Source organism: Scyliorhinus canicula, chromosome 3, assembly GCF_902713615.1.
Source record: "Scyliorhinus canicula chromosome 3, sScyCan1.1, whole genome shotgun sequence".
Lineage (NCBI taxonomy): Eukaryota > Metazoa > Chordata > Chondrichthyes > Carcharhiniformes > Scyliorhinidae > Scyliorhinus > Scyliorhinus canicula.
The window spans coordinates 154,057,257-154,082,740 of record NC_052148.1 but is presented as its reverse complement, the minus strand read 5'-3'; the positions used below and the strand labels follow the sequence as shown (position 1 = coordinate 154,082,740).

The 25,484-nt window shown below is 45.6% G+C and overlaps 1 protein-coding gene across 17 annotated transcripts in view; it reads left to right on the top strand.

Annotated features, from left to right (window-relative positions):
• slit2 (slit homolog 2 (Drosophila)) overlaps positions 1 to 25,484 on the top strand; it is a 537,548-nt gene that overhangs the window by 133,930 nt on the left and 378,134 nt on the right. The window lies entirely within an intron of this gene.

Sequence of the window (25,484 nt, the reverse complement as noted above, 5' to 3'; positions counted from 1 at the left end):
CACTCCGATACATAAAATAAAGTATTTATTCACTTCTCTTGGGAAAGTTGCTCGTGAATCATTTCACTTTCCTTTTCAGCAAAGCATTTCAGATCATAAAAATTACTTTAAAAAAATTCTCCTGATCTCCCTTCTGTTCTTTTGTCAGTTAAATTTGTGTTCCCTGGTTATTGGCCCTCCTGCTCCTGACAGTGAAATGTTTCCTTCTTATTTGTTCTTTCAAAATTCTTCATAATTTTGAACTGCTCCATTATGTAATCCCCCTTAACCTTCTCTGCTATGAAGAGAGCGATCACAGCTTCCCTAGTCTTGTTCATTAAACTCAAGTGATGACCATTGTTTCACCAGAATTTTTCATGTGCGATCAAATTTGCTTTCTAATTACAACTGGTTGGATTCACCACCACCCATTGCTGGTCCCGGAGTTCCCATTGTGGCAGAGAATCCAGCATTGGGGAAAAGTTTCCGATGGTCTGGTTCCCCTTGTCCAGAGGGACGGCCTGGGTGGGCTCCCAGATGACCAGAGATCTTCTGAGCATTAAAAGAACTCATGCAGCACTCAGCAGTGTGAGTAGCCAGGAGCCTGTAAGTAACATTGAAAGGGTGCATTTAGAAGACAGATGGCAGCAATGGCGGTCTGAGCCAGGCCACCCCGCTCCCAAGTGGGACACCCCAAGTCCATGGACTTGGCACCAAGTCACTCCTCGCTACTGCCCCTAGCCCGGGCAGCCATCCCCCAGCAAGCCTGACAGTTTTCCAATTTTTTTCAGTGTTTTTTTAGCCTCCCACTCCCCCTCCGCCATGCATACCAGCTGTATGGTACCTTCCCATACCAGCCTCCCCGGACAGGCACCGGAATGTGGCGACTAGGGGCTTTTCACAGTAACTTCATTTGAAGCCTACTTGTGACAATAAGCGATTTTCATTCATTTCATTTCACGGGGCTGGGGCTGGTTTATTGGGCTGGTTAAATACAGTGAACTAAACAGCTGGCTTGTAATGTAGGACAAGGCAGCAGCGCGGGTTCAATTCCCGTACTGGCCTCCCCGAACAGGCGCCGTAATGTGGCGACTAGGGGCTTTTCATAGTAACTTCACTGAAGCCTACTTGTGATAATAAGCGATTATTATTATTATTATTATTATTATTACACCCAGTCCATTTTTGTATTAATTTGTGCCCATGAGCCTCCGCCTGAGAGGAGCGGAGCATTGCGGAAGGGCGGAGTCCTACCTGCTAATCACATTTAAATGCACCCAAATGCTGATTTTGTATACCGCCGCCAGCACAGGGCGTACATCTCGTTATTGCCACCAGCAAGGGGCTGGAGCATGGAGCCTTTATATGGGCCTGGAGCAAACCTCAATTTTGGCTGGACGCCCGATTCTCCCAGAATTTCAGCCTGAGCCTCCCAAACCGAGAATTTTGACCGTTGTCTTTTTCTCCATTGGTGTATGTATGTTTGAGATACCGTTTCAAAATTATTTTATTAATTGTAATAGCAATAAACTCCGAGAAATGCACATGGAGTAGCACACATCTGGAAACTAGATTTAAATCATGCACATAGGATGAAGGTTTCCTGTCAGTCCTCTGCAAGACTCTGATACAAAACTATTTCAGTGCATTTTCTTCCCTTCAGTTTTCAATGAACTGATTGCAAAACAATGTACAAATTTTACCATTTCCTCCAGCATGAACACTAAATGCAATGATTTAACTTAACTTGTTTTCATACTGTCACGATATTATTTCTCTTCCAATTCTGATGTTTGAGTGATTTTGAAGAGCAAAAATGGTATGGGGAAATAAGCTAGCTGTACTGGGAAACGAGTTCAAACACCGGGAGCAGATTGTACCAGAAATAGAAACTGTTCAAATTTCTGAAGTTTTGTTGTCATGTTATTAAATGGAATCCATAAAAGCTAGACCCTGGCAACGAAAAAAAGCATAAACTAAAGTTTATGTTTTCTTGCACCAGATTTATCACTCTGCTTGTCTGATATTCGGATTTGGACAAGCAAAGATCCTCTCATGAAATATTGGGAAACCTGAAGCCAGTGTCTTCAGCCTCCAACACAAACCCCATTTCTCCAGCCACTTATTTTTTCCCTTCCCCGGCCACTGTTCTACACTAGACAGTTCATACCCTTGGTGCCCTATTTTACTTTAAGTTTAGCTTTTGGTGCCATATCCTCCCCATTAGGAAGACTACGTATTTCCATCTCTAATATTGCCCGTTCCCACCCTGCCTCAGTCTGCCTGCTGCCGAAACCCTTTGTGGTTTTGTTACCTTTGGACTAGACTCTTCCAATGCTCTTCCACCTTTTGTAAACAGCAGTTCATCCAAGCATCTACTGTATTCATCCTAACTCGCTCCAAACCCCATATACATGTGTTCATTGGTTTACACCGGCACCTGGTTCATCAATGTTTTGGATTTAAAACCCTTGGGCACAAATGTCCATGACCTCACCCCTTCCTGTCTCTATGACCTCCTCCAGTCTTAAACCCTCAGTGCTTTTCGTTTCTCCAATTGTTTTATGCATCCCCAATTACCCTCATTCTGCCATTGGCTTCCATGCTTTCAGTTGTCTCAGCTCTAAGCTCCAGAATTATCTCCACAAGCATCTCTCTTCCTCTTTCCTTGTTGTAAGACTCTTTTAAAAGCCTATCTCTTTGACCAAGCTTTTGATCACCTGTTCCAATATCTCCTTATGTGTCTTGGTGTCAAATTCTGTTCAATATTGCTTCTGTGATATATAAATAAAATTTTCTCTCCATGTTGTAATCTAATTAACAGTTAAAGTTACATCTGGTCATTCTTGTGCAACAGGAACTTCTATGTTTGGGAAGGAGAATGGAAGGAATTGATGGCCAAGTAGTGTTGACACCTCTAAATCAAAGAAAGGCAGAATTATAGAATATAGAAGAAGGACATTCAGCCTGTTGGATCTGTGCTAGCTCTCAAAAGGTGAAATTCACCTTAAGTCACTTCCCTGCCTACTCTCCATAGGTCTGTGCATTCTTCCTTTTCAGATAATAATCCAATTCCCTCTTGAATGGCTCAGTTGAAGCTGACTCCACCAAACCCTCAGGCAATGCATTCCTGATCCTAACCACTACCTGCATAAAGAGCTTTTATTCATGCCGCCATTGCTTCTTTTGTCAATTACCTTAATTCTGTGCCTTCGTGTTCGCAATCTTTTTGCCAATGAGAACAGTTGCTCTCTATCTACTTTGTCCAGACACCTCAAGATTTTGAATGCCTCTATCAAATTTCCTTTCAATCATCTCTTCTTCAATCTATCGCGTAATTGAAGTTCCTTATCCCTGGGACCATGTTCGTGAATCTTTTCTCCATCATTGCTAATGCCTTCACATCCTTCCTGAAGTGTGGGGCTGGATTCTCCGATTTTGAGGCTATGTCCAGAGGCTGCGTCTAGTTATACGTCAAAAAAGTTGGTGCTGCCCCCGCACCTATGCTTCGACCGGTAAGGGGCTGGCAGCCACGCCACATAAAACGCACGGTCTTCCCTATATAAACGCCTGGAGAATTGCCGGGTTCGTGGCCAAACATGCACATGGCGATGACCTGCAGCGGTCACGCTTTACAACATGGCGCGCGGACCCGAACTGCCAGATAGTGCCCCCCTGGACACCCCCTCGCCTCCCCCACCCCCCCCCCCCAACTGTGGCGGCGTTGGACACAGTCCTTAGCCGCCATGCCGGGTTCACAGAACTGAGAGCACCCGTGTCCTGCGCGATCAGGAACTTGGCCCATTGGGGTGGAGCATCGGGGGGGCCTCTTCAGGTAACGTCCTGAGGCCGTCCCAACGGTGTATGGCGTACTCCTCGATGCCGCTGAACGTCCTGAGGGCATCCCAACGATGTACGGCGTACTCTTCGATTACGCTGTCTTAGAAATGGCAGAGCATCCGAAAACAGGCCCCACCCCCGATTCCGTCATAAACAGGAATTCTTTGTCCGATCGCTGATTACGACATCGGCATCGGGCAACGGAGAATCCCGCCTGTGGTGGCCAGAATGGATGCAATTCTCCATTGAGTGAAAACCAGTATTTTATACAGGTTTATATCCTGGCTTTTGTACTCTATGCCCCTATTGATAAAGACCAGGGTGCTGAATGCTTTATTAAATCAATGGTCATATTAGTGAATTCCAACTCCAAGTAACATTATCCCACATAAGTTCGAACTATTGTACCAAGTGACAATTATTTTATAATTTTTTTTTCAAATTAAGGGGCAATTTAGCATGGCAATCCACCTACCCTGCAGATCTTAGGGTTGTAGGGTGAGATGCACGCAAACATGGGAAGAATATGCAAACTCTACACGGATAGTGACCCGGGGATTAGATCGAGCCCAGGTCTTCAGCATTCTGAGGAAGCAGTGCTAACCACTGCGCCACCCCTTCCCAGCTACAACTCCACGCGGAAGGATCAAATTTCTTTCTGAAATCTGTACCAATTGCATTTTCCCAATCATGGTATATGTGGCCTTAGCCTGGACAGGAATGCAGACCAGCACCATTTTTACATAAAATGGCATCCATTATTTTCAAATGAATTACGTTTATAACTCTTTTATATTATTGATCAGAGAGTACTGATTTTTCCATCATTCAAGCTGCTATTTATATCTAATAGTTCATTCAGATTCAGCACATTCTATAGAATTTTGCTGCTGATCAGATATTGCTTAACATATCTATAGATAATGAACGGAAACATTTCACATACCACAGAATCATGGAATTCCTACAGCGCAGTAGAAGGTCATTCATCGAGTTCGCACCGAGCCGCTGAAAGAACGCCCAGTCCAGACCCACTGTCACCCCGCACCCCCTTCCATCCCCATTACCCTACCTAATCTTCACATCTTTGGATACTAAGGGACAATTTAACATGGACAATCCATATCTAACCTTCACATCTTTGGATGGTGAGAGGAAACCAGGGTACCGGGTGAAAAACCCACACAGTACCGGGGAGAAAGTGTAAACTCCACACAGTCACCCAAGATAGTACTGTATAACTTTAAAAGTGTTTGTCAGTAACTGCAGTCAGTCTGAGAGAGGCAGGGGTTCTCCAAAGTACATTTTCTTACAAAAAGTATTACTGACTTAGAAACTGAGATAAAAATTTGCATCTCATTTGTAATACTCCCCAATGCCAGGGGCAGGCTCCTGTACTTTTGAATCTAAAGTTAGGCCATGGTTACCATTCAAACCTTTTAAAAAAATTTTAAAGTACCCAATTCATTTTTTCCAATTAAGGGGCAATTTAGCGTGCCCCATCCACCTACCCTGCACATCTTTGGGTTGTGGGGGCGAAACCCGCGCAAACACGGGGAGAATGTGCAAACTCCACTCGAACTGTGACCCAGAGCCAGGATCGAATTTGGGACCTTGGTGCCGTGAGACAGCAGTGCTAACCACTGCACCATCGTGCTGCCCCTCCCTCCCCCCCACCCCCATTCAAACCTTATTGCAAATATTTGATTTTTGTTTTTTTGTTCCACATCTCAGTCAAGCTTTACAAGAGTAAACACCTTTGAGTGGCAGCATGAAGTTCTACCTCCTCCTACAAGGTTTGCCTTTTTTGAGGCAATTTACAGTTAGAGAGTACAAGAGTGAAAGTTCTCATCAGTTCAGTAATTTCTAATTGATTGCATTTCTGCAAATCTGAATGCCACACTCTTTGAAGAAGCATAGAATCACTGACAGGAATTTTTGGATTTTTCCCTTCTAACTGAACAAGAACAGATTCTAAATGTTGCAGTTTCAGAGAAGCGGCAACAGTTCTACCACAAAATTCAGGACACTGTAAAAACACTTTAATTTTGGGTGCTCAACATTATTGGTCTCTTTAAGAATTGCTGGTGAGGCCACGTGTAAGCCACATAATCCTGAGTGCAATAGTTGAGCCCTGTTTTTCTTGAGGCAAATGAATTAGAACCTTGGTGAATTCCTGCAGTGCATCTTGCACGGCTGATAGTGTGGACTGGAGGGAGTGAACATTCTAGGTTGTGAATGGGGTTCCAATCAAGTCAGCTGCTTTGTCCTGGATGGTTTTGAGCTTGTTGGATATTGTTGGAGCTGCACTCATCCGGAAAACATTCCATCACACTCCTGGGGCGAAATTCTCCGACCCCCAGCAGGGTCGGAGAATCCCCTGGGGGCGCCTAAAATCCCGCCCCCGCCATGGCAGAGATTCTCCGCCACCCGGGAGGTGTGGCGGCGGAATCTCGCCACTCCGATCGGAGAGGCCCCTGCGGTGATTCTCCGGCCCGGATGGGCAGAGGTCCCACCGCTGGGAGGCCTCTCCCGCCGCCGAGGTTTAAACCACCTCTGGAACGGCGGGCTCAGCGGCGCGAGCAGGCCCCCGAGGTTCTGGGGGGGGGGGGGGCGGGGGGCAATCGAACCCCGGGGGGTGCCCCCATGGCGGCCTGGCCCGCGATCGGGGCCCCCCCCCTCAGAGTCCGGGCCAGTGCCCTGGCTGCTCTATTTTCTTCCGCGTCCGCCGCCTCCGCCGCGGCCTCCGCCATGGCGGAGGTGGAAGAGAACCCCACATTGCGCATGCGCCGGCAGTGACGTCAGCGGCCAGCTGCCGCTGACGTCACTGTCGACGCATGCGCGGACCGGCGAAAGCCTTTCGGCCAGCCCCGCTGCCAGGGGCACCGGTTTTTTGCGCCGGTCTTCTGGTGGCAACCACTCCGGCGCGGGGCTGGCCCCCAAAGGTGGGGAGAATTCCCCACCTTTGGGGAGGCGCGACCCCTGAGTGGTTGGCGCCACTCCCCTACTCCGGGACCCTCCGTCACGCCGGGTAGGGGAGAATGCCGCCCCTGACTTGTGATTTGTAGCTTTTGGACAGAGTTTGTGGAGTTAGGAGGTGAGTTATTTCCTGCAGAATTCCAAGTCTCTGTACTGCTCTTGTAGCTACAGTCTTTATATGGCTAGTTCAGTTCAATTTCTGGTCAATGGTAACCCCCAGTGCGTTGATAATGGGGATTATATGATGGTAATGTCATGGGGAGATGATTAGATGCGCTCTTGTTGTAGACGCTCATTGCTTGGCATTTGTGCAATGCAATTGTTATTTGCCACTTATCCACCCAAGGCTGAATGTTGTCCAGGTTTTGTTGCATTTAGACATGGGTCTGCTTCAGCATCTGAGGAGTCGTGAATGATGCTGAACATTGTGTAAACAACAGCAAACATTCCTGCTTCTGACCTAAGGATGGAGGGAAGGTTATTGTGATAAAGCAGCTGAAGTTGGGCCCAGGATACTACCTTGAGGAACTTCTGCAGTGATATCTTGGGACTGAGATGATTGACCTCTAACAACCAAAAACGTCTTTCTTTGTGCTTGGTATGACTCCAGCAATGGAGAATTTCCCCCTGATTCCCATTGGCTCCAATTTTGCACACTGTAAAACATCACAAAATTGTGTAATAACTAAATTTATTCAAAAATTAACAGGCATGAATTAGGAACAAATGTTTTCTCATTTTGACTTGCATTCCCTTAAGAGTTGACCTGATGGAGATGTTTAAGATGATCAAGGCTAGAGCATTCAGGAGTGATGTCAGAATACAATTTTTCGTACAACGGGTGATGGAAATCTGTAAATCTCTCATCCAGAACCATTAAGACTAACTGAAAATTTTATAACTGAATGATAGGTTTTTGTTAGATGTGGGTACCAAGGGATATGGAACAAAGGTGGGTAGATGGAGTTAAGATACAGACCAATTCTGATCAAATAGAATTACAAAACAGGCTTGAGGGGCTGAATGACCTACTGCTATTCCTATGTTACAAGGCAGATCGGTTTTGATTCAGCCAAGAGATTCATATCCTCTCTGTCACTATTTCATGACCTGACTCCTCTCTTGGGTCCTTTTGCTGAAGACTGGCTTACAAAGCCACCAGTCAGAATTACCGCATCAAATTTAAGATCCCTTTTTTTAATGTGGAAGTTGTTTAGCGTAATTCCCTGTTAATTTTGTTTTATCTGTGTTTTATAGTAGGCAGATGGTGGGCATTAACTGGGGATTCAGTTGTACGCATAAAATAGACAGGGTTTTCTGCGATCTTGCGGCATTGATGTTCTGTGTTTACATAGGTTGTATGAGGTTGCAGCCCCTGTTCCACTTTTTGAGAGGGGCTGCTCCTCAAATTCAGGCTGCATTTAAGCCCCATGCTCCTCATCCTTGGGCACTGTGATAAAAAGGGGTTGGCTGGAAGAGGAGGGACATCCTAATCGACCCGCTCCTGGGTCTGGCCTAGTGGGCCAATAGGAGGAGGAAGTACTCGTAGAGGGTGGTGAATTTGTGGAGTTCGTTGCCCCATAGTGGGGTGGAATCTGAGTCATTAAATGGTTTCAAGAAGGAGATAGATATACTTCTGATTTTAAAAATGGGTGAAAGGGATATGGGAAACAGGTAGGGAGGTGGATTTGAGACAGGGTGGCACAATGGTTAGCACTGCTGCCTCACAGCTCTGGGGACCCCAGTTCAATTCCAGCCTTGAGTGACTATCTGTGTGGAGTTAGCACTTTCTCCTCATGTCTGCGTGGGTTTCCTCCCACAGTCCCAAAATGTGCAGGTTAGGTGGATTGGCCATGCTAAATTGCCACTTCGTGAACAAACGGTTAGGTGGGGTTACTGGGTTGTGGGGATAGGGTGGACTAAAGTAGGGTTACATTCCAAGGCCAGTGCAGAAACGATGGCCACCTTCTGTACTGTAAATTCTATGAAAGGATCAACCATGATCTGATTGAATGGCGGAGTAAGTTCGAAGGGCGCAATTGCCATCCTTTGCTTCTAATTCCTCGGGTCCTAATAGCAATCCCAGGCAGCAGGTGGTCAGGACATGGGTGGCGGGGGGGGGGGGGGGGGGGGGGAGGAGAGTTGCCTGGTCTGCCTGTCTACCGCCGCTTTGTTTACAGCTGGGTTTCCTTGCAAAGGGAGCATGTGGTGTACACCGGCATGCTGCAGCAAGATTTCCAGGACCGGATGTGATCACAGGGGCTGGGGTGCGTCATCACCCCATGTAATTACATTTTGGTTTAATTAGTTAAGTTGCCTTTGACGTTTTATTTTAGTTACATTGATCATTTAATAGATCTTTTATTTTACTAAAAGAGTAAAAAGAGATGAGGGTTTCTGCGACCCCATGGGGTTTGTGTTCCATGTTTACATAGGTTAATTGAGGTTGCAGCCCCTGGTTCCACTATCTGAGGAGGCTGCACCTCAAATTCTGCTGCACTGCAGCCCCAATGCTCCTAATCCTTGTTCACCAGGTGTAGAGAGTGTAGGAAGAAGGAAGGACCTTCTTGTGGGTCCGCTGGATCTGGCCAAAGTGGAACAGCTTCAGGCGGCAGGCTGTGGGGGGACGTTTTAGAGCCTAATCTGTGACTGTGTTCATGCCTAGGTGTCCCATAAATGTGCTTAAGGCATCCCATGGATGCTGCAGGGGCTGGTGTGCATCATCAGACAATGCAATTTGATTAGATAAGTTTCCTTTAGACATTGTTTTTATTATACTGTCCCTTTAGCCCTGTTAACTATTAATTTGTTAATTTTATTGGCATAAATAGACTGACTTAAATTGTAGTTTTTGGATTTGGAGGTGTTTGCTTGTAATTTGTAACTATGTAAATAAATACTTATGAAAGCGTATAGAGAGTTGCTCCAGTTATGCCCTTCACCAAATGGATTTCTGGGCTGTAACATCTCCTCTGTGCCAACTCCCATCTTGGCATACCAAGCATATTGGATCAAAATCATTCTACCACTAAAGATGCAAAGAGGGGTGGAATGTGGTCAATGACTACCTGTTATCTCAAAACGAACGTGATATATATAGCAACATTATTAATGGCTGTTTTGTTTGGTGCTTTAATTTTTAAAAAATGTCAAAATAAATTTAGAGTATCCAATTAATTTTTTCCAATTAAGGAGCAAATTTAGCATGGCCAATCCACCTACCATGCACTTCTTTGGATTGTGGGGGCAAAACCCATGCAGGCATGGGGAGAATGTGCAAACTCCACACAGAGCTGGGATCGAACCTGGGGCCTCAGCACCGTGAGGCAGCAGAGCTAACCACTGCGCCACCGTGCTTCCCTTGGTACTTTAATTGACACAAATTAAAACAATGACTCAATATCCTAGATGACTTGTGTATCTTTAGGAATTAGCCATCTGGGAACTGACTTTTGGAAAATCTTCCAGAAGGGTCTATCTATGCGGATGTCAGTTGAGGGCCAGATTAGGCATGGTACTGATGCAGCAGTGGTCAAAGAGTTTGCTAAACCTCTGAGTTTTGTTGACACATGAAAGTCCATTTGGATAATACAGGGGACCCGAAAGTGGCTGTTGGTCCCCAAATCTAATGATTACCTCGAACTCAAAGAAGTTGTTTTGCTTTGGCGACGAATTCCTGATAAAAATGCATTTGTCCTAGAGTCAGGACAAGAACATGACCTTACCAGAGGGGTAAATGTAACATAGGGAGACATTTCTAGAAAGACAAACATTGCCCAGTTGTAAAATTTTGAAACCCAAATTACCATGTTAAACAGACAGTTCCATTTCTTCCCTTCACCTCGAAGAATGTCAACACTGACACCACACAGCAGATTATGATTTTCTGTCAGCACCACCCGTGTGCAATAGAATCCCTGATCCTTTAAATTTCAGCACGTGGTTGAGGCCCCGTCATTTGCAGTTCTCTTTCATTATTCTGCTTTGAGGACATGACATGGCGTTCAGAGGTCGGAGGAAGATGTTGATGACAGTGTTGCGGCAAGTTGCCTGCAGTGTAGGTTGCATGTGTACAGGGGCATTCTTCCATCAAAAGTCTTAATAAAGCTCCTCACCTTTCTGTCTGCTGATACTGGCCACGGCAAGTAACAATGTGGCAGCTGGAATATCAACCGTCTGTCACACAGAATAAGCTTTAATTTATCTGTTTATTCTGTGGATTATGCTAATTTCTCTTTTCAATGGGAGATCTTTATGTCCACCTTGAATGAAAACTTCAGCTGTGTTAGCTCATCACTTTTTCCAAGGATGTTGAATGAAATGCAGTTTTTACATTAGCAGACTGCATGAAACATGAAGACAAATTCAGCGAGGCTCGACTTTGGAAACGTACTCTCAAGGTAGGGCCAAGGGTTGGAGAAGATGAACAATAGTGTCATAGCCCTATTTATATCTGAAAAGTGCAGTCACTTATAGGGTATTCCGGGAATACTAAAATGATTGTGAAACTAACTTGCATTTAAATAGAACCTTTCACAACCTCAGAACACCCAAAACTACTTTACAGCCCATGAGAATTTGAAGTGTAGTCTCTGTTCTAATGTAGGAAATGTGGCAGCCAATTTGCACACAGCAAAATCCAACAAGCTGTGACATGATCATGAGCAGATGATCTGTTTTGTGATGTTAGTTTGGATGTCAATATAAGGTATAATAAATATGGACACACTGAGGGGATTTCCCCATCTCTTCAAAATATTGCCATGTTATGTCCATCTGCGAAGAAAGATGGGATGTCATCATCCCAATAAAATTATCTATTGCAGGAGAAAGGATCAAACTGGAAAAGAAACATTTGAATATCTTGGTGCCAACACGTTTAGTATACTTTTAGCTATTAATAATGCTAATGATAAGGAGAGAGGCAATAGCCGTGATTCAGAGGACTTGAGTTAAAGTCTGCTGAACAGGATTCTCCGATCCTGGGGCTAAGTGTTGACGCCGTCATAAACACCGAAGTGTTTTACGAGGGCGTCTTCTGGCCTCTAGGATTAGTGATTCGGCACCGCAAAGGGGGCCAACATGGCACTGGAGAGCCTCATGCTGCTCCAGCTGCCGATACAGGCGTCAGCACAGGCGGCGCGGGTCCACGCATGTGCGTGGGTTGCCATCTCCGGAGGAACATAGGCCCCCACTGGGATAAGCCTGTCTGCCGATCGGTAGGCCCCGATCGCGGGCCAGGCATCCATGGAAGACCCCCGGAGTCGGATCCCCCCCCCCCACCCACCACCAGGCCGCCCCCGGCAGCATGAACGCTGAGGTCCCGCCGGGTAGCACGACACGAGAACAACGTCAGTGGGACGGCCGAACTCAGCCAATCGCGCAGGGAGAATCACCGGGGGAGCTGCGTTGAACAGCCCTCGACTGGCGCCGCGCCGACCGGAGAATCGGCGGACCGGCGTTGCGTGATTCGTAAAATGGCAAATTGCCCCTTAGTGTCCAAAAAAGGTTAGGTAGGATTACTGGGTTGCCGGGGTAGGGTGGAGGTGTGGGCCAGGTAGGATATTCTTTCCTAGGGTCGGTGCAGATTCGATGGGCTGAATGGTCTTCTTCTGCACTGTAGGGATTCTATGAATCTATGAATGTTGGCCTTTATTGCAAGGAGAAGGAGTATAAAATTGGAGCAGCCTTGCAGCAATTTTACAGGGCATTGGTGAAACCAGGTCTGGAGGACTGGACACTTGTTGCTCGTTCTGGGTGAGTGTGCTTAACACTCAATTTGGCTCTGTTTCATTTCTTAGCTCTGGAGTCGCCAGGTATCGTTAAGATACCGCCACAAGTTTCAAGGTCAAGTTCAAAGCAATAAAACCATACACCAATTAGTAAGTTCAAACAACTGAGTTTATTATAATACAATTATAATACTACCCAAGCACACGCTAAGATGATTAAACTATTCCTACCGCTAAATAAACCAATACTTATCTCAAAGGGAACTGCCGGATCAGGGGACAAGGCCTCTTGCTCTGGTCTGGTCTGCAGACTTCAGGTTGGTACGGGTTAAAAAGGGATCAGGAGTGTCTATCTCTGGTAGCGATCATTGTGAGACACTTACTTGCTGGCGGCTGCTGTCCCAAACCTCTCCTCTCTCTCGTTCAAGGTCTTCTTTGGCAAAAGCTGGTCGAGATGCTGGTCCAGAGAGGAGGGCTGGTTAAGAAGAGCGAACTAAGTGTGGGACCTGTCTTTTATAGGTCCAAGGGCTTCGCACCCTTTTGGACGGTGTTGCTCGTTCTACTGTTAGTGTGATTAACACGCCTCCATTTAAAGGACATGTGCTTAACACTGGTTTGGCTCTGTATCTGTATCTATGCTCAGGAGTCGCCAGGTGCCGTAAGAGACACCGTCACAAGTTATCAAGGTCAAGTTCAAAGCAATAGGTCTAAACACCGATCAGTAAGTCTAAACAATTAGTGTTTATTATAACAGATAAAATAAATACTCATGCACACGCTAAAAGACTAATACTTATTTCTACTATTAAACGACTAAATACTTATCTAAGTAGGAACCAGCAAGGTCAGGGGACAAGGCCTTTTTTCCTTTCTGGTCTGCACCTTCTGTTCACTAATAGTTGGCAAGAGTATAAGCAATGCCTGGGCCACGTAGCGATCGTTGTTTGGCACTTACTGATAGATGGCTGATGCTCAATGGCCGGTGATGAAAGACAGGATCTGGAGGCTGGAGTCAGGATGCAACAGCCTAGGCCGGAGTCAGGAAGCAACAGACCGAATCATGTGCTTGACCTTCTTTTTATAGGTCCCCAGAGGTCCGTGCCCCTTGGGGCGGGCTCTTTCACCTGCTAGGTATCGATTGGGTCTTTCCCAATCGATATCATTCAAACTCCCCTATCCTGGAGTCGTTCCTCGATGGCGGGGGCGGTTCCTAGGGGTCATTGACCTGGGTTCTCTGGCGCCATTCTGGCTGGGTAGCTATAGAAAGTATCAATCGATACTTAAAATGTTTCTATTGTATCTGGGACTGGGCCGGTATCATCTCATTAGTATGCAGATCGCTTTCCTATTTGCACCTTTGGCTGGGTTTCTGCAACTGCCTTGAAACCGGTTTTGTACGTGCTAAATGCTTCTGCAAGCTGTGTGTCCTTACTATGGCTGTTTGTCCCTGCAGCCTTAGCAGTTCTCCATTTTGTAGACTGGTGTCCATCTTAGAGGGCTACAACGGACCCCTTTACCTGCTCGGAATCGATTGGGTCTCTTCCCAATCGATTTGTTTGAATCCCCCCAATACTGAGGCTATCTCTCGGCTACTGGGCGGGCCTTCAGGTGCTTTGTTTTCGAACCCCGCTGGTGCCGGGGTGTCTGGTTTCCCATACACTGTTGCAATCACTTCTCTATTTGTGTCCATTGTCCCTGGGATCGTTCCATTGCTATGTTAACTATCCCGGAGATTGCCTCATTAGTATGCAGAATGTTCGTTTTGGTGCTGTCTGCTCTCTTAGCAGACAGAATACACATTGGCTTGGTGCAGCCTGCTTGTGCTGCAAACATTGTCCATTTTAACCTGCAAGCTTTGCGTTCCTCCATTTTGTATTTAGGGAATGGCCAACTTCGGTGGCTACACACTCAAGGTTGAGATAGTTTAGAGATGGTTTACTAGGTTCATTCCTGGGATGATGTGGTTGTCTTATGAGAAAAGGTTGAGCAGGTTGGACTTGCACTCATTGGAGTTCAGAAGAATGAGAGATGATCTTATTGAAACATAAGATTCTGAGGAGGCTTTTGCAAGATAAATGTTGAGAGGATGTTTCCACCTGTGGAGGAATGTAAAGAAGGAGGTATAGTTTCACTATGACGAGTCACGTATTTTAGATGGAGATGAGGAGGAATTTCTTCCCAGAGGATTGTGAATCATTGGAAGCTGTGGAGACTGAGTCATTTAATTCAAGGCTGAGAGATAGATTGTTGAACAATAAAGAGTGAACATTTATGGGAAGAGAGAGAGAGAGAGAAGTTGAGATCTCAGGCATGATCTTATTGAATGGCGGAGCAGATTATAGGGATGACATGGCCTACTCCTGCTCCTATTTCACATGTTTATTATGTCTGTGCACTATTGAGAAACGCAAATCAACTGGGACATGTTGGCAGATTACGAAGCTTGGATGCAATACAGTGGACGACTATTTTTCATGTTATACTGTTCTGGGATGTCGTGACCACACCTCGGTGAACCTGGCAATAAATTAAACTCGACCTCGATGCCCTAGCCACAGTTGCTCACTCAGTCATCTTTGGTCAGGTGGCTCTGAATAATTTATCGATTTAAGAGGGACTGAATTGGGACAAAATCCCTAGACTGAAGTCATTAGAAGTAAACAGAGTATGTATTGATTTGGCTTCACATTTGAAACAAGTCCTCACACAATCCTGTCAGCTGCTTTCCTGAGTTATGGTTACTGAAGCTGGACAGGGAAAGAGGGGCTTGGAGCAGCCTCAGAAATGAAGATATTGAATAAAAGTCACAGCTGTAGTGAAAGCCGTGGTGCAGAACTAAATCACAAATGCCAGACTATCAGAAAGGAATTTAATTCTGAAGCTGCTAGTCCTTGGTGTTTGCACATTAATGTTGCTGAAGGGGGAGAGGCGATCAAGAAAATCACTATCTCTTTGCTGTTTCATGTTGAAGATTTATTTCTCTTCCACTTCCTTCCTTCAGCTTTATGTTAAATTGAACATCCAAGCAACTTTAGGCCTTGCTGCAAGTCATTCTGAGGTTTGTGTACAGTTTTGTCACAGACGCCTCGGTACAAAGGATTAACTAACTTCAGGTATCGGCAAGGGTTTGAAATGAAGTGGCTACATTCGTTTGGAGAGACTAGCAGGGGTCATGAAGAAGAAATTAAGATCCAGTGCAAGTAGGTCCCATTAAAAAAAACGGTAAAAACCAATGACTGAGAAACTTAAATTGGACCCCGTGGCGAGTTCAACAGCTGTGCACTAACGTGCACTCAACAGTTCAGGTTCACCAAAATAAAGTTTTAAAAACTCAATTCTGAATCAGATAGGTTCCTTAAGGAGTTGATTGGCAGCAAGTAGGTTTATGCTCCCTCTACCCGGCCAACATTTGAAAATTGCAATATGTCGCAAAGGTGTTGGTATCCCGATCTCCAGGACCATAATTTTCAATCCTGTCTGTACCAGGCCAAGATCTCATGGCCCTTTTGGAAAACTAGCCCTTGGTGTCAGCATTTTCAGGTCTCCCATGTTCTTCAGCCCTTGTGACGTTTGCAGAAGATGTTGCATGTTGTCTTAGCTGTTGGTAGAACTCTAAATCACAAAGTTTCAGGTTAAAGTCTCACTTGAGTGCAAAAACTAAGGCTGACACTCCTGTGCAGTCCTGAGAGAGTGCTGCACTGTTGGAGGTGCCATCTTTTGGATAAATCGTTAAACTGAGGATCCATCTGCTTGGTGCTATTCTTAAGAAGAGCAGGGAATTATCCTCCGTGTTCTGGTGAATGTTTATCCCTCAGTCAACGTCACAAAAAACACAGATTATCTGGTCGCTATCACATTGCTGTTTGTGGGAGATAGCTTTGTGTGAATTTCCTGTCTCATTTCCTACATTACAATAAGTGTGTACACTTCAAAAGTACTTAATTGGCTCTAAAAACCTTTGAGACATCCAGTGGCTGTGAAACGTGCCATATAAATGCAGATCTTGCTTTCTTTTACTTGTATGTCTCAGTGCAGCATTGACTTGTACTAACCCCTGAGGTATGTTTATGGCACTGAACAAAGCCTGCTCTGCATATGCTGACAAGTATTTAAACACATATAAATCTTTTGGAAATGACTCCAACTTCTTCGATAAACCTAGTTCACAGGTTCTATGTTTCAGCCACTGAAAGATATGAGCTTACATTACTGCTGCTATCCTGTGAGCTGCAGAGCTCTTGTCTTATCTAGCTGAAGTAAACACAGATGAAAGTTATGGCTTTACGTTTAGTCTGCAGCACTGAACAAAATGAAAAGTGTGCTGGGTTGTGAAAGGTAGTCACTCAGGAAAAGGCTAGCTATTGCTTTTTAACTTCAAAGTAAGAATGGGATGCAGCAGGGAAACAAAGTGCTCAGTGGAATATTGGCTATGACAAACTACTTTCTTACCTTCTTGGATGACAGTTGCTGCTATTTCTCCTTGCCTCCCTTATTAATTTAAAATTTTAGAAATAAATTAATTCCTTTAATTTGTATCCTTACTTGAAATACAAATAACCCTTTGGCAGTGGAATTGTCTAAAACATGGCTTTCCATCTGTGCATTATGTCATGATTTATGGATCTTAGAGTATAGACCGTAATTATGGTTCACTGCTTCATGATAATGTAGCATTTTCCTAATGCACCAATTGTCATTAGTGCCATACTTAAATTAAAATGAAGGACGAGGTTGACTCAGTGTAGTGCTGTATAATCTTCTCTAATTTAGTAATGGTTGATATTATTGTGCAAACAGTAGTAATGATGAATAAATGTAGTCACTTCAGCAAACTATTATGAGGTCATTTTTATAATGGCAATTAAAAAAAAGGTGTTTGTCATTTTAAATGCTTCTAAACATTATACTTGCTTTTGTCACAATCTTTTAGGGGGGGGGAAATGGTTAGTAGAATTAAAGATACCTGCAAGTTGGAGTGATCTATTACACAAAACACTTAAAACATCCTGAGCTGTTCCAAAACTAACAACTTCACCAACCCAGATATAGAAAATCTTTACAAAATGAGATTTAGAAGTGTTCATGTCGCATGGGCACTAAGTTCCTTCACACCTCAAACTAACGAAGAGGTCCTGGGCCGTAACAGTATAAATCAGGCAAACTGTGGGCACCAATCCAGAACAACTTGCTTGTTTGGGTCTTACGAACATAGCCCTGTCCTAAGGGTGTATATTTAGGATGGGCTGATAAGTGGTTGGGGAGCGGATGAGGACCAGTCGTTAGCATCTTGCAGACATTTGTGAAACCAAATGGAGCATTCCTGCTCCTTCCAACTCCGTAAAATCATAATATAAAGGACTTTCCATGTTTTTAGGGTGCCAGGAAACAGTCTCAGCTCATTCCTTTAAAGACTGCTCGTGAGTCTGCTTAAAACTCAAATGGTGGTTGTAGCATGGACATTGCAAATGTACTTAAGAGTCTGGCTCTGAATGAGCACAAGAATCTAATTTCAGTAAAATGCGATAGACATTTCATGGAGCCATTAGGTGCGGATGGCAATCTCACCCCTGAGACTCAAAGTTTTAAGTTCAAATCTCGGTCCAGGCAGGGCTTGAACACATAAGTTAAAGGAAGCATGCTACTGCAATACTGAGGGAGTACTGCACTTTTGTCTTTTGGTTGAGAAATTAAAGTAAGGCCCCATCTACCAGCTCAAGTGAATGTGAAAGATCCCATGGGACTATTTCAAACACGAGCAGGAGAGTTATCTCCAGTATCTTGGTCAGTATTTATCCCTCAATCAACAACAATATAAAACAGATTATCTGGTTATTATCACATTGCTGTTCGGTGGAGTTGGCTCTGTAAAAGTTTTGCTGCTGCATTTTCTACATTACAACAGTGACTAAAAATATTTAAATGGCTGTAAAGCACTTTGAGACGTCCAGTGGTCATTATATGTAGGCAAGGTTCTCTTTTTCTCTTTAAAAAAGGCACCGATCAATAGCAGTGACTTGAACTGCTTTACAGATTAAGCTGCTAAATATATTACACCGGGCGCGATTCAACAAATAAAAGGTTTAACCCTGTGTTTCTTGGCGCTCATCAAAAACACATGGCTATACAACGCGACTCACTTTGTATAGGGTCCTCAGCGGAGAACAAACGGCTGAGGCCGCACATAGCCCCATCTAGTACATTGAGGAGCTCCACTCAACGGAGCTTCCCAGTGTAAATGACATACCGAACTCGGAGGCCTCTAAAGAGACCCCTCCCAGCTCGGAAACACTATGGGGGCCCCACGTATGGCAGCCCCCCAGCCCAATTGTGCACACACAAAAAATGTCAGCTTGACAGTGCCACCTAGGCAGTGCCACTGCCAGCTGCCAATGCCACCTAGGCAGTGCCAGACTGTCACCCAGGTGGCACTGTCAGGGTGCCAGGTTGGCACTACCAACATGCCCAAGTGGCACCAGCAGTGCAAGGGGCATGCACCTGCAGCCTCCGATCGCATGGGAGGCCCCACGAGTGCCATCCCAGCTTGTCCCTGGTTGTGGAGACCAGCACCAAACGGCACTCACCTGAAGTCTCCAAGGCAAAGGGGATAGATCCCAAAGCCTCAGATACCTCAGGAATCTGCACATTAAAGTGAGACTAGCGGTCTCGCTTTAATGCACAAATTTGGTAACGATTCATGCCGTCCACAGTGGGCGAGATTCGCATCGCAACATTCTCCGAGATGGCATTAGATCTTGCGAGGCGTTGCGAGCCGGATAGACCCCGGGAACGGGGTCTCTCGGGCAAGATTCTCCGCTCCCGCGCGGCATCAGGAAGGCCGTCGTGAACTCGGCCGAGTTTCACGACGGCCTCGGAGGCCGCTCCTCGCACCCTATTTCCCCCCCCCCCCCCCCCCCCCCCCCCCCCCAGGGGGCTAGGAGCAGTGTTCCGTAAATCTCGGACGCCAGGCCTTGACGCGACGGCAGCACCTACGTGACGTCAGCCGCGCATGCGCAGGTTGCTCGGCTCCATCCCGCGCATGCGCGGTTGCCGTCTTCCCCTCCGCTGCCCCGCAAGATGTGGCAGCTTGATCTTGCGGGGCGGCGGAGGGGAGTGTGTCCCTTGGAGATGCCGGCCCGACGATCGGTGGGCACCGATCGAGGGCCAGTCCCCTCCCGAGCACGGCCATGGTGCTCACTCCCCTCTCCGCCCCCCACAAGCCACAAACGAACCTTTGATGCCATGTTCACGACGGCAGCGACCAGGTGTGGTTGCCGCTGGCGTGAACAGGTCGGGAACGTCAAGCCACTCGGCCCATCCGGGCCGGAGAATCGCCGGTCGCCATTAAAAAATGGCGAGCGGCGATTCTCCAAGTGGGGGGTGGGAGAATTGCGGGGGGTGCCAGGGCGGCGTGTCGTGAGTCACCCGGCCCTCCCGCGATTCTCCCACCTGGCGTGGGGAGCGGAGAATCGCACTCCACGGCTTTTATCGGTGACGCTGCGCCTTGGCGAGCTGCTTTGAATCGCACCCAGTGTGTCTCCTGCCAATACAAGATGGCCACCAATCCCCATCTGCACATGCACTGGTCTGTCTGGTCACCCGCTCAACGGACTATAATTACTGTTTGAAGCACTGGATTGGATCTGCCAACTCATTGGGCATTATTGTTTATCCCAGCATCAGCAGTCCAGAAGAAAGTCTATTTCATGGATGTTGCACAATAATTGTTTTTGGCTTCAACCCCCTTGAAGCTTGAGGATTTGAGAAGTAATATTTGCATTAAGTGATGAGAAATTGGATTTGTTTATTGTCATGTGTACCGAGGTACAGTGAAAAGTAATTTTCTACGAACAGCTCAACAGATCATTTAGTACCATGAAATGAAAGTTGCCACAGTTCCAAGGATCATAGACTGCTCTCCCCTTTTGAGAGAGAGAGCTGACCGGTGGTGATTTAACCTGAGGATCACCACACCTCATGCGAGGGACAAAGTTGAGAATAACCTCAACAGGTACTGGAATTGAACCCATGCTATTGGCATCACTCTGCATCACAAACCAACCGCCCAGCCACCTGAGCTACTGACTCCTCGTTAGTGAGAGACCATACTCTTCTGTGGGCATTGAATCATTTAAGCAAAAACCACACTTGAAAGATTAAAATGAATTCAAACTTCCAAGATAAATAAAACAAAGTTGTTTCAATTGTTATTTAATTTTCTTGGAATTAAAGAAATATTTCTGTACCTAATTCACAATGTTGGGATCTTTGGGTCTAGTTCTACAGCATATAGTGATATACTGGCTCTGCGAATTATGTAATTTATTATTCTAGGTGGGTGTAATGTAGTTTAACATGTAGACAGTCTTCGACTTTATGATTTTCGAGTTATGATGAACGGTACTTACATTTATAGATTTACACTCTATTTCTGCATTACAATGCTGACTTCGACTTTATGATGCCACACCAGTAAACGGTTGGTCTTTACCAATTGCTACGTCCTGCCTTTCACATCCTCGGGAAGGGAAAATTGTTTCTCAGATATAGAAGATCTCGCAAACCTTAAAGTGACAAAAGCCGCCAGTTTAAAACTAACTGATTAAGCAGGGTCTGGTAAGTTTTACACAAAGTTTGAGTTTATTCAACACTCAATGTAAACTTGAATCCTTGTCAAAGCTACCAAACATCAAATAAGGGGTGATTCTATACCTCTCTTCAGGGTGTCGCAGCCACAGGGCAATGGAAAGGGAACATGACTTTTTAGTGAAAACAGGGTTCAGGAATCAATCACTTAATTATAAATTTGTCCCATTATAACATTGGGAAAATCAGTTCCAATTTATGACTTTTTGATATATGACTCAGTTTAGGGTGTAAGTCTGAGGACTGCCTGTAAATTGGGCCCTCATATTTGTGCTCACTATCAGAGTCCTCTCTGATGTGGCTACCGTGATGTGGTGCGCAGCACAGTGGTTAGCACTGTTGTTTCACAGCTCCAGGATCCCAGGTTCAATTCCCAGCTTGGGTGACTGTGCGGAGCCTGCACGTACTCCCTGTTTCTGCGAGGGTTTCCTCCGGGTGCTCTGATTTCCTCCCACAAGTCCCTATAGACATGCTGTTAGGTAATTTGGACATTCTGAATTCTCTTTCGGCGTACCCGAACAAGTGCCGGAGTGTGGCGACTAGGGGCTGTTCACAGTAACTGCAGTGCAGTGTTAATGTAAGCCTACTTGAGACAATAAAAATTATTATTATTATACTGCCTGTTGTTGCCTTCCTCCCGTCAGCCAATACTGTCGAGAGCCAAAGTTCCACATGACTGTCTGACTTGTTGATTAATTGTGGAGTTGGTGTTGCGGTGTTGACATTGCTAGTGTTTTCTACCCATTTACAAAGCATCTTGCTTCTCCAACTGAAACCTACCTGCTGCGGCGCTAAATTTGCATGCCAGTCAGAACTTGGACAGAATTGACACCTCGCGCCTTACAGTCCAATACTCTTATGCTATCCACATAACATTTGAAATGAAAATGAAAATCGCTTATTGTCACGAGTAGGCTTCAATGAAGTTACTGTGAAAAGCCCCTAGTCGCCACATTCCAGCGCCTGTTCGGGGAGGCTGTTACGGGAATCGAACCGTGCTGCTGGCCTGCTTGGTCTGCTTTCAAAGCCAGCGATTTAGCTCTGTGCTAAACAGCCCCTTTGTTCTTGGCCATGCATGACGTTGATGACCCATTTGGGTAAAACCCCTGCCCAGAGGTAGTCAGATTTGTGCAAATGTAACTACAGACATTGTCACGCTAGGAATGCTGATATTATAATGTAGTGGCATGGCATACAGTATATTACACCACAAAGCTACTGATTATGCATTTCTTTGTATAACATTGTTCAATTTCATTCATTCTTAAATTTTCTCAATCTGTGGAAAACCATGGATCTATGAGGCCCACCTTTGATTGTCACTTTGTTTTATATTTGTTCATGGGATGTGGGTGTTGTTGGCTAGATTTATTGGTGGTCTACCACTTCTTGAACCACTGCAATCTCTGCATTGTAGGAATACCCACATTGCAACTACTCTGTACTGGATGAGTTGATCACAGGCAGGATGGCCATGGGGGTCAGTGTAATTTATTTCAGATCTGTGAGGCGGGATTCTCCTGTGTGGGGACCAAGTCCCCACGGCAGCGGGAAAACCAGTGTGAACCATTCCGGCATCACCAGACCCGAAGGTGCGGAATTCTTCGCACTTCCGGGGGTTAGGTGGACGTTGGAGGGGTTGGCGTCGCTCCAGCCGGCGCCGAAGGGACTGTGTGAGTTAGCGCATGCGCAGAACCACTGGTGTGGTTCTGCACGGCCGGCATATTCTGGTGCATGCGCAGGGAGTTATCTTCTCCACGCCAGCTATGGCAGAGCCCTACAAGTGCTGGTGTGGAAGGAAGGTGTGCCCCCGTGGCACAGGCCCACCCACAGATCGGTGGGCACCGATCGCGGGCCAGGCCACCGTGGGCTGGGTCCCCCTGCGACCCCCCTGAGGACCGCACCAGCCGACTTACCTGACAGGTCCCGCCGTGTAGGACCATGTCCAATCCACGCCGGCGGGACTGGCCAGAAATGGACGGCTGCTCGGCCCTTCAGGGCCCAGAAAATCGCCGGGGGGTGGTGCTGCCAACGGCCCCAGACCGGCGTGGTATGATCCTGACCCTGCCCGAAAACCGGCACCAAACAATATGGCAGCCAGCGTTGGGCGGTGGGGCAGGATTCGCGCCCTCCGGGGATTCTCCGACCCCCCCCACCGGGTTGGAGAATCCTGCCCCTGGTCTAGCAAGTAGAACAATTGAACCACCCCTTAAAGTTGGTCATCTGATCTGAAAACTAGCCATATATCAACGGGATTGAGTTTGACCGTAAATTCTCTATGGTTTAAATGCTTACCAGCACTAAACTATCAAAACTCACACTTGCGAATTGTTATAATCCCTGTAGAAACTGATAACTTTATAAACATCATTTGAATTCCCAGATCCCAACTTAAATGAATTGGAAAATTGAATAAATGAAGAATATAAAATGACACCGAGATATCAGGAAATAAAATATTCCCAGTTGGAGACTACATACCAGTGCAGATCTGATGGACTAAAGTCTACTTTTCAACTATAATTTAGGTAATCCTGTGACCAGTGATTAATTTATCTCTCTTGTTAAGTTTTCTTTCTGTAGTGAGTTTAAGGTTTTGTGCTACTTTTCTGATGGATCGGTCAATGCCAATCAGATCACCAAAGAGAAAGGTAAGCATTAAATTACTGGAGCAGATATTATTACCTGGCTAACTGAGCCCAGAACTATGGTAACACCATTTACCCAACCCGCTGTGTCTCTTTAATCCTAACTTGGGAATCATTCATTTCTGCTGGTCGTTTTCCGAATGGTTAATCTTCAATGTCGGCAGGTCATGTTACAGTTGTATAGGACTTTGGTTAGGCCACATTTGGAATACTGCGTGCAGTTCTGGTCGCCACATTACCAGAAGGATGTGGATGCTTTAGAGAGGGTGCAGAGGAGGTTCACCAGGATGTTGCCTGGTATGGAGGGTGCTAGCTATGAAGAAAGGTTGAGTAGATTAGGATTGTTTTCGTTGGAAAGACGGAGGTTGAGGGGGGACCTGATTGAGGTCTACAAAATTATGAGAGGTATGGACAGGGTGGATAGCAACAAGCTTTTTCCAAGATTGGGGGTGTCAATTACAAGGGGCCACGATTTCAAGGTGAGAGGGGGAAAGTTTAAGGGAGATGTGCGTGGAAAGTTTTTTACGCAGAGGGTGGTGGGTGCCTGGAACGCTTTGCCAGCGGAGGTGGTAGAGGCGGGCACGATAGCATCATTTAAGATGCATCTAGACAGATATATTAACGGGCGGGGAACAGAGGGAAGTAGACCTTGGAAAATAGGAGACAGGTTTAGATAAAGGATCTGGATCGGCGCAGGCTGGGAGGCTGAAGGACCTGTTCCTGTGCTATAATTTTCTTTGTTCTTTGTACTATCATACAACACCATTGCAGCACATCCAATTTTAACCATTTCCCTTTACTCAATATTATCATTGAATAATTGTCATTCCAATATTCCGTCGCATTTTGGTGAGATTGCGGATTAAATCAACAGACATGACCTCTTCAACTGCAGTGAAGGATTTGTGTATTCGGGAATGTTTGTGGAACTGGATAAGTGGAATCTAACAATTAAACACTGAAAGCTATTGATGCAGAAACCAAGAAGTCTAAGTGTTCAGGGTAATTTTTTGCATTGTGTACACAATTCCTGGCTGTTTTAAGGGGATAAGTATTTCAAGCAAGTCTCAAAAATAACTTTATTTTCCGCACTTTAGGTGTTGAGGTCAGACTTGTATGCAGTTACTCTCCTTGTCTTTTTGTTTGTTGATCCAGTGAATAAGACAGTTGATAATATTTTGTTGTGCACCATTACAGTGTCTGAGTTCAATGGCATACTGAGTTTGTCCAAACATCCTTCTGTCTGGTGTCCACTCAGTCCCACCTTAGCAGGCAATTTCAAGGTGCACTGATCATAACTTTTCTATTTATTAGTGAATAATATGATGGTTAAAAATGGGATTATTGAATTTACGTGGTCTGATTGTAACCATACAGCAGTGCGCAGTGGGATAGAACATTAACTGGTTTCTAAGTGCTGCTGTTTCTCCATGAATGCTGGATGTGAACTGACATCCAACAGCACTTCAAACAGCCCTTCAGCAACTTCTCTTGAGGGTGTCAAGATTCAACATCAGAGTAGATTTTCACATACATAACACATTGGGTTTATGAGCACTGTGCAGTTTGATTGCTTACTTGTGTTTTAACGTTGAAATGGTTATCTGCTTCCCTCTACTAACTTTTATTTTATATTTATCATAAACTTGCTCCACCAACGGTT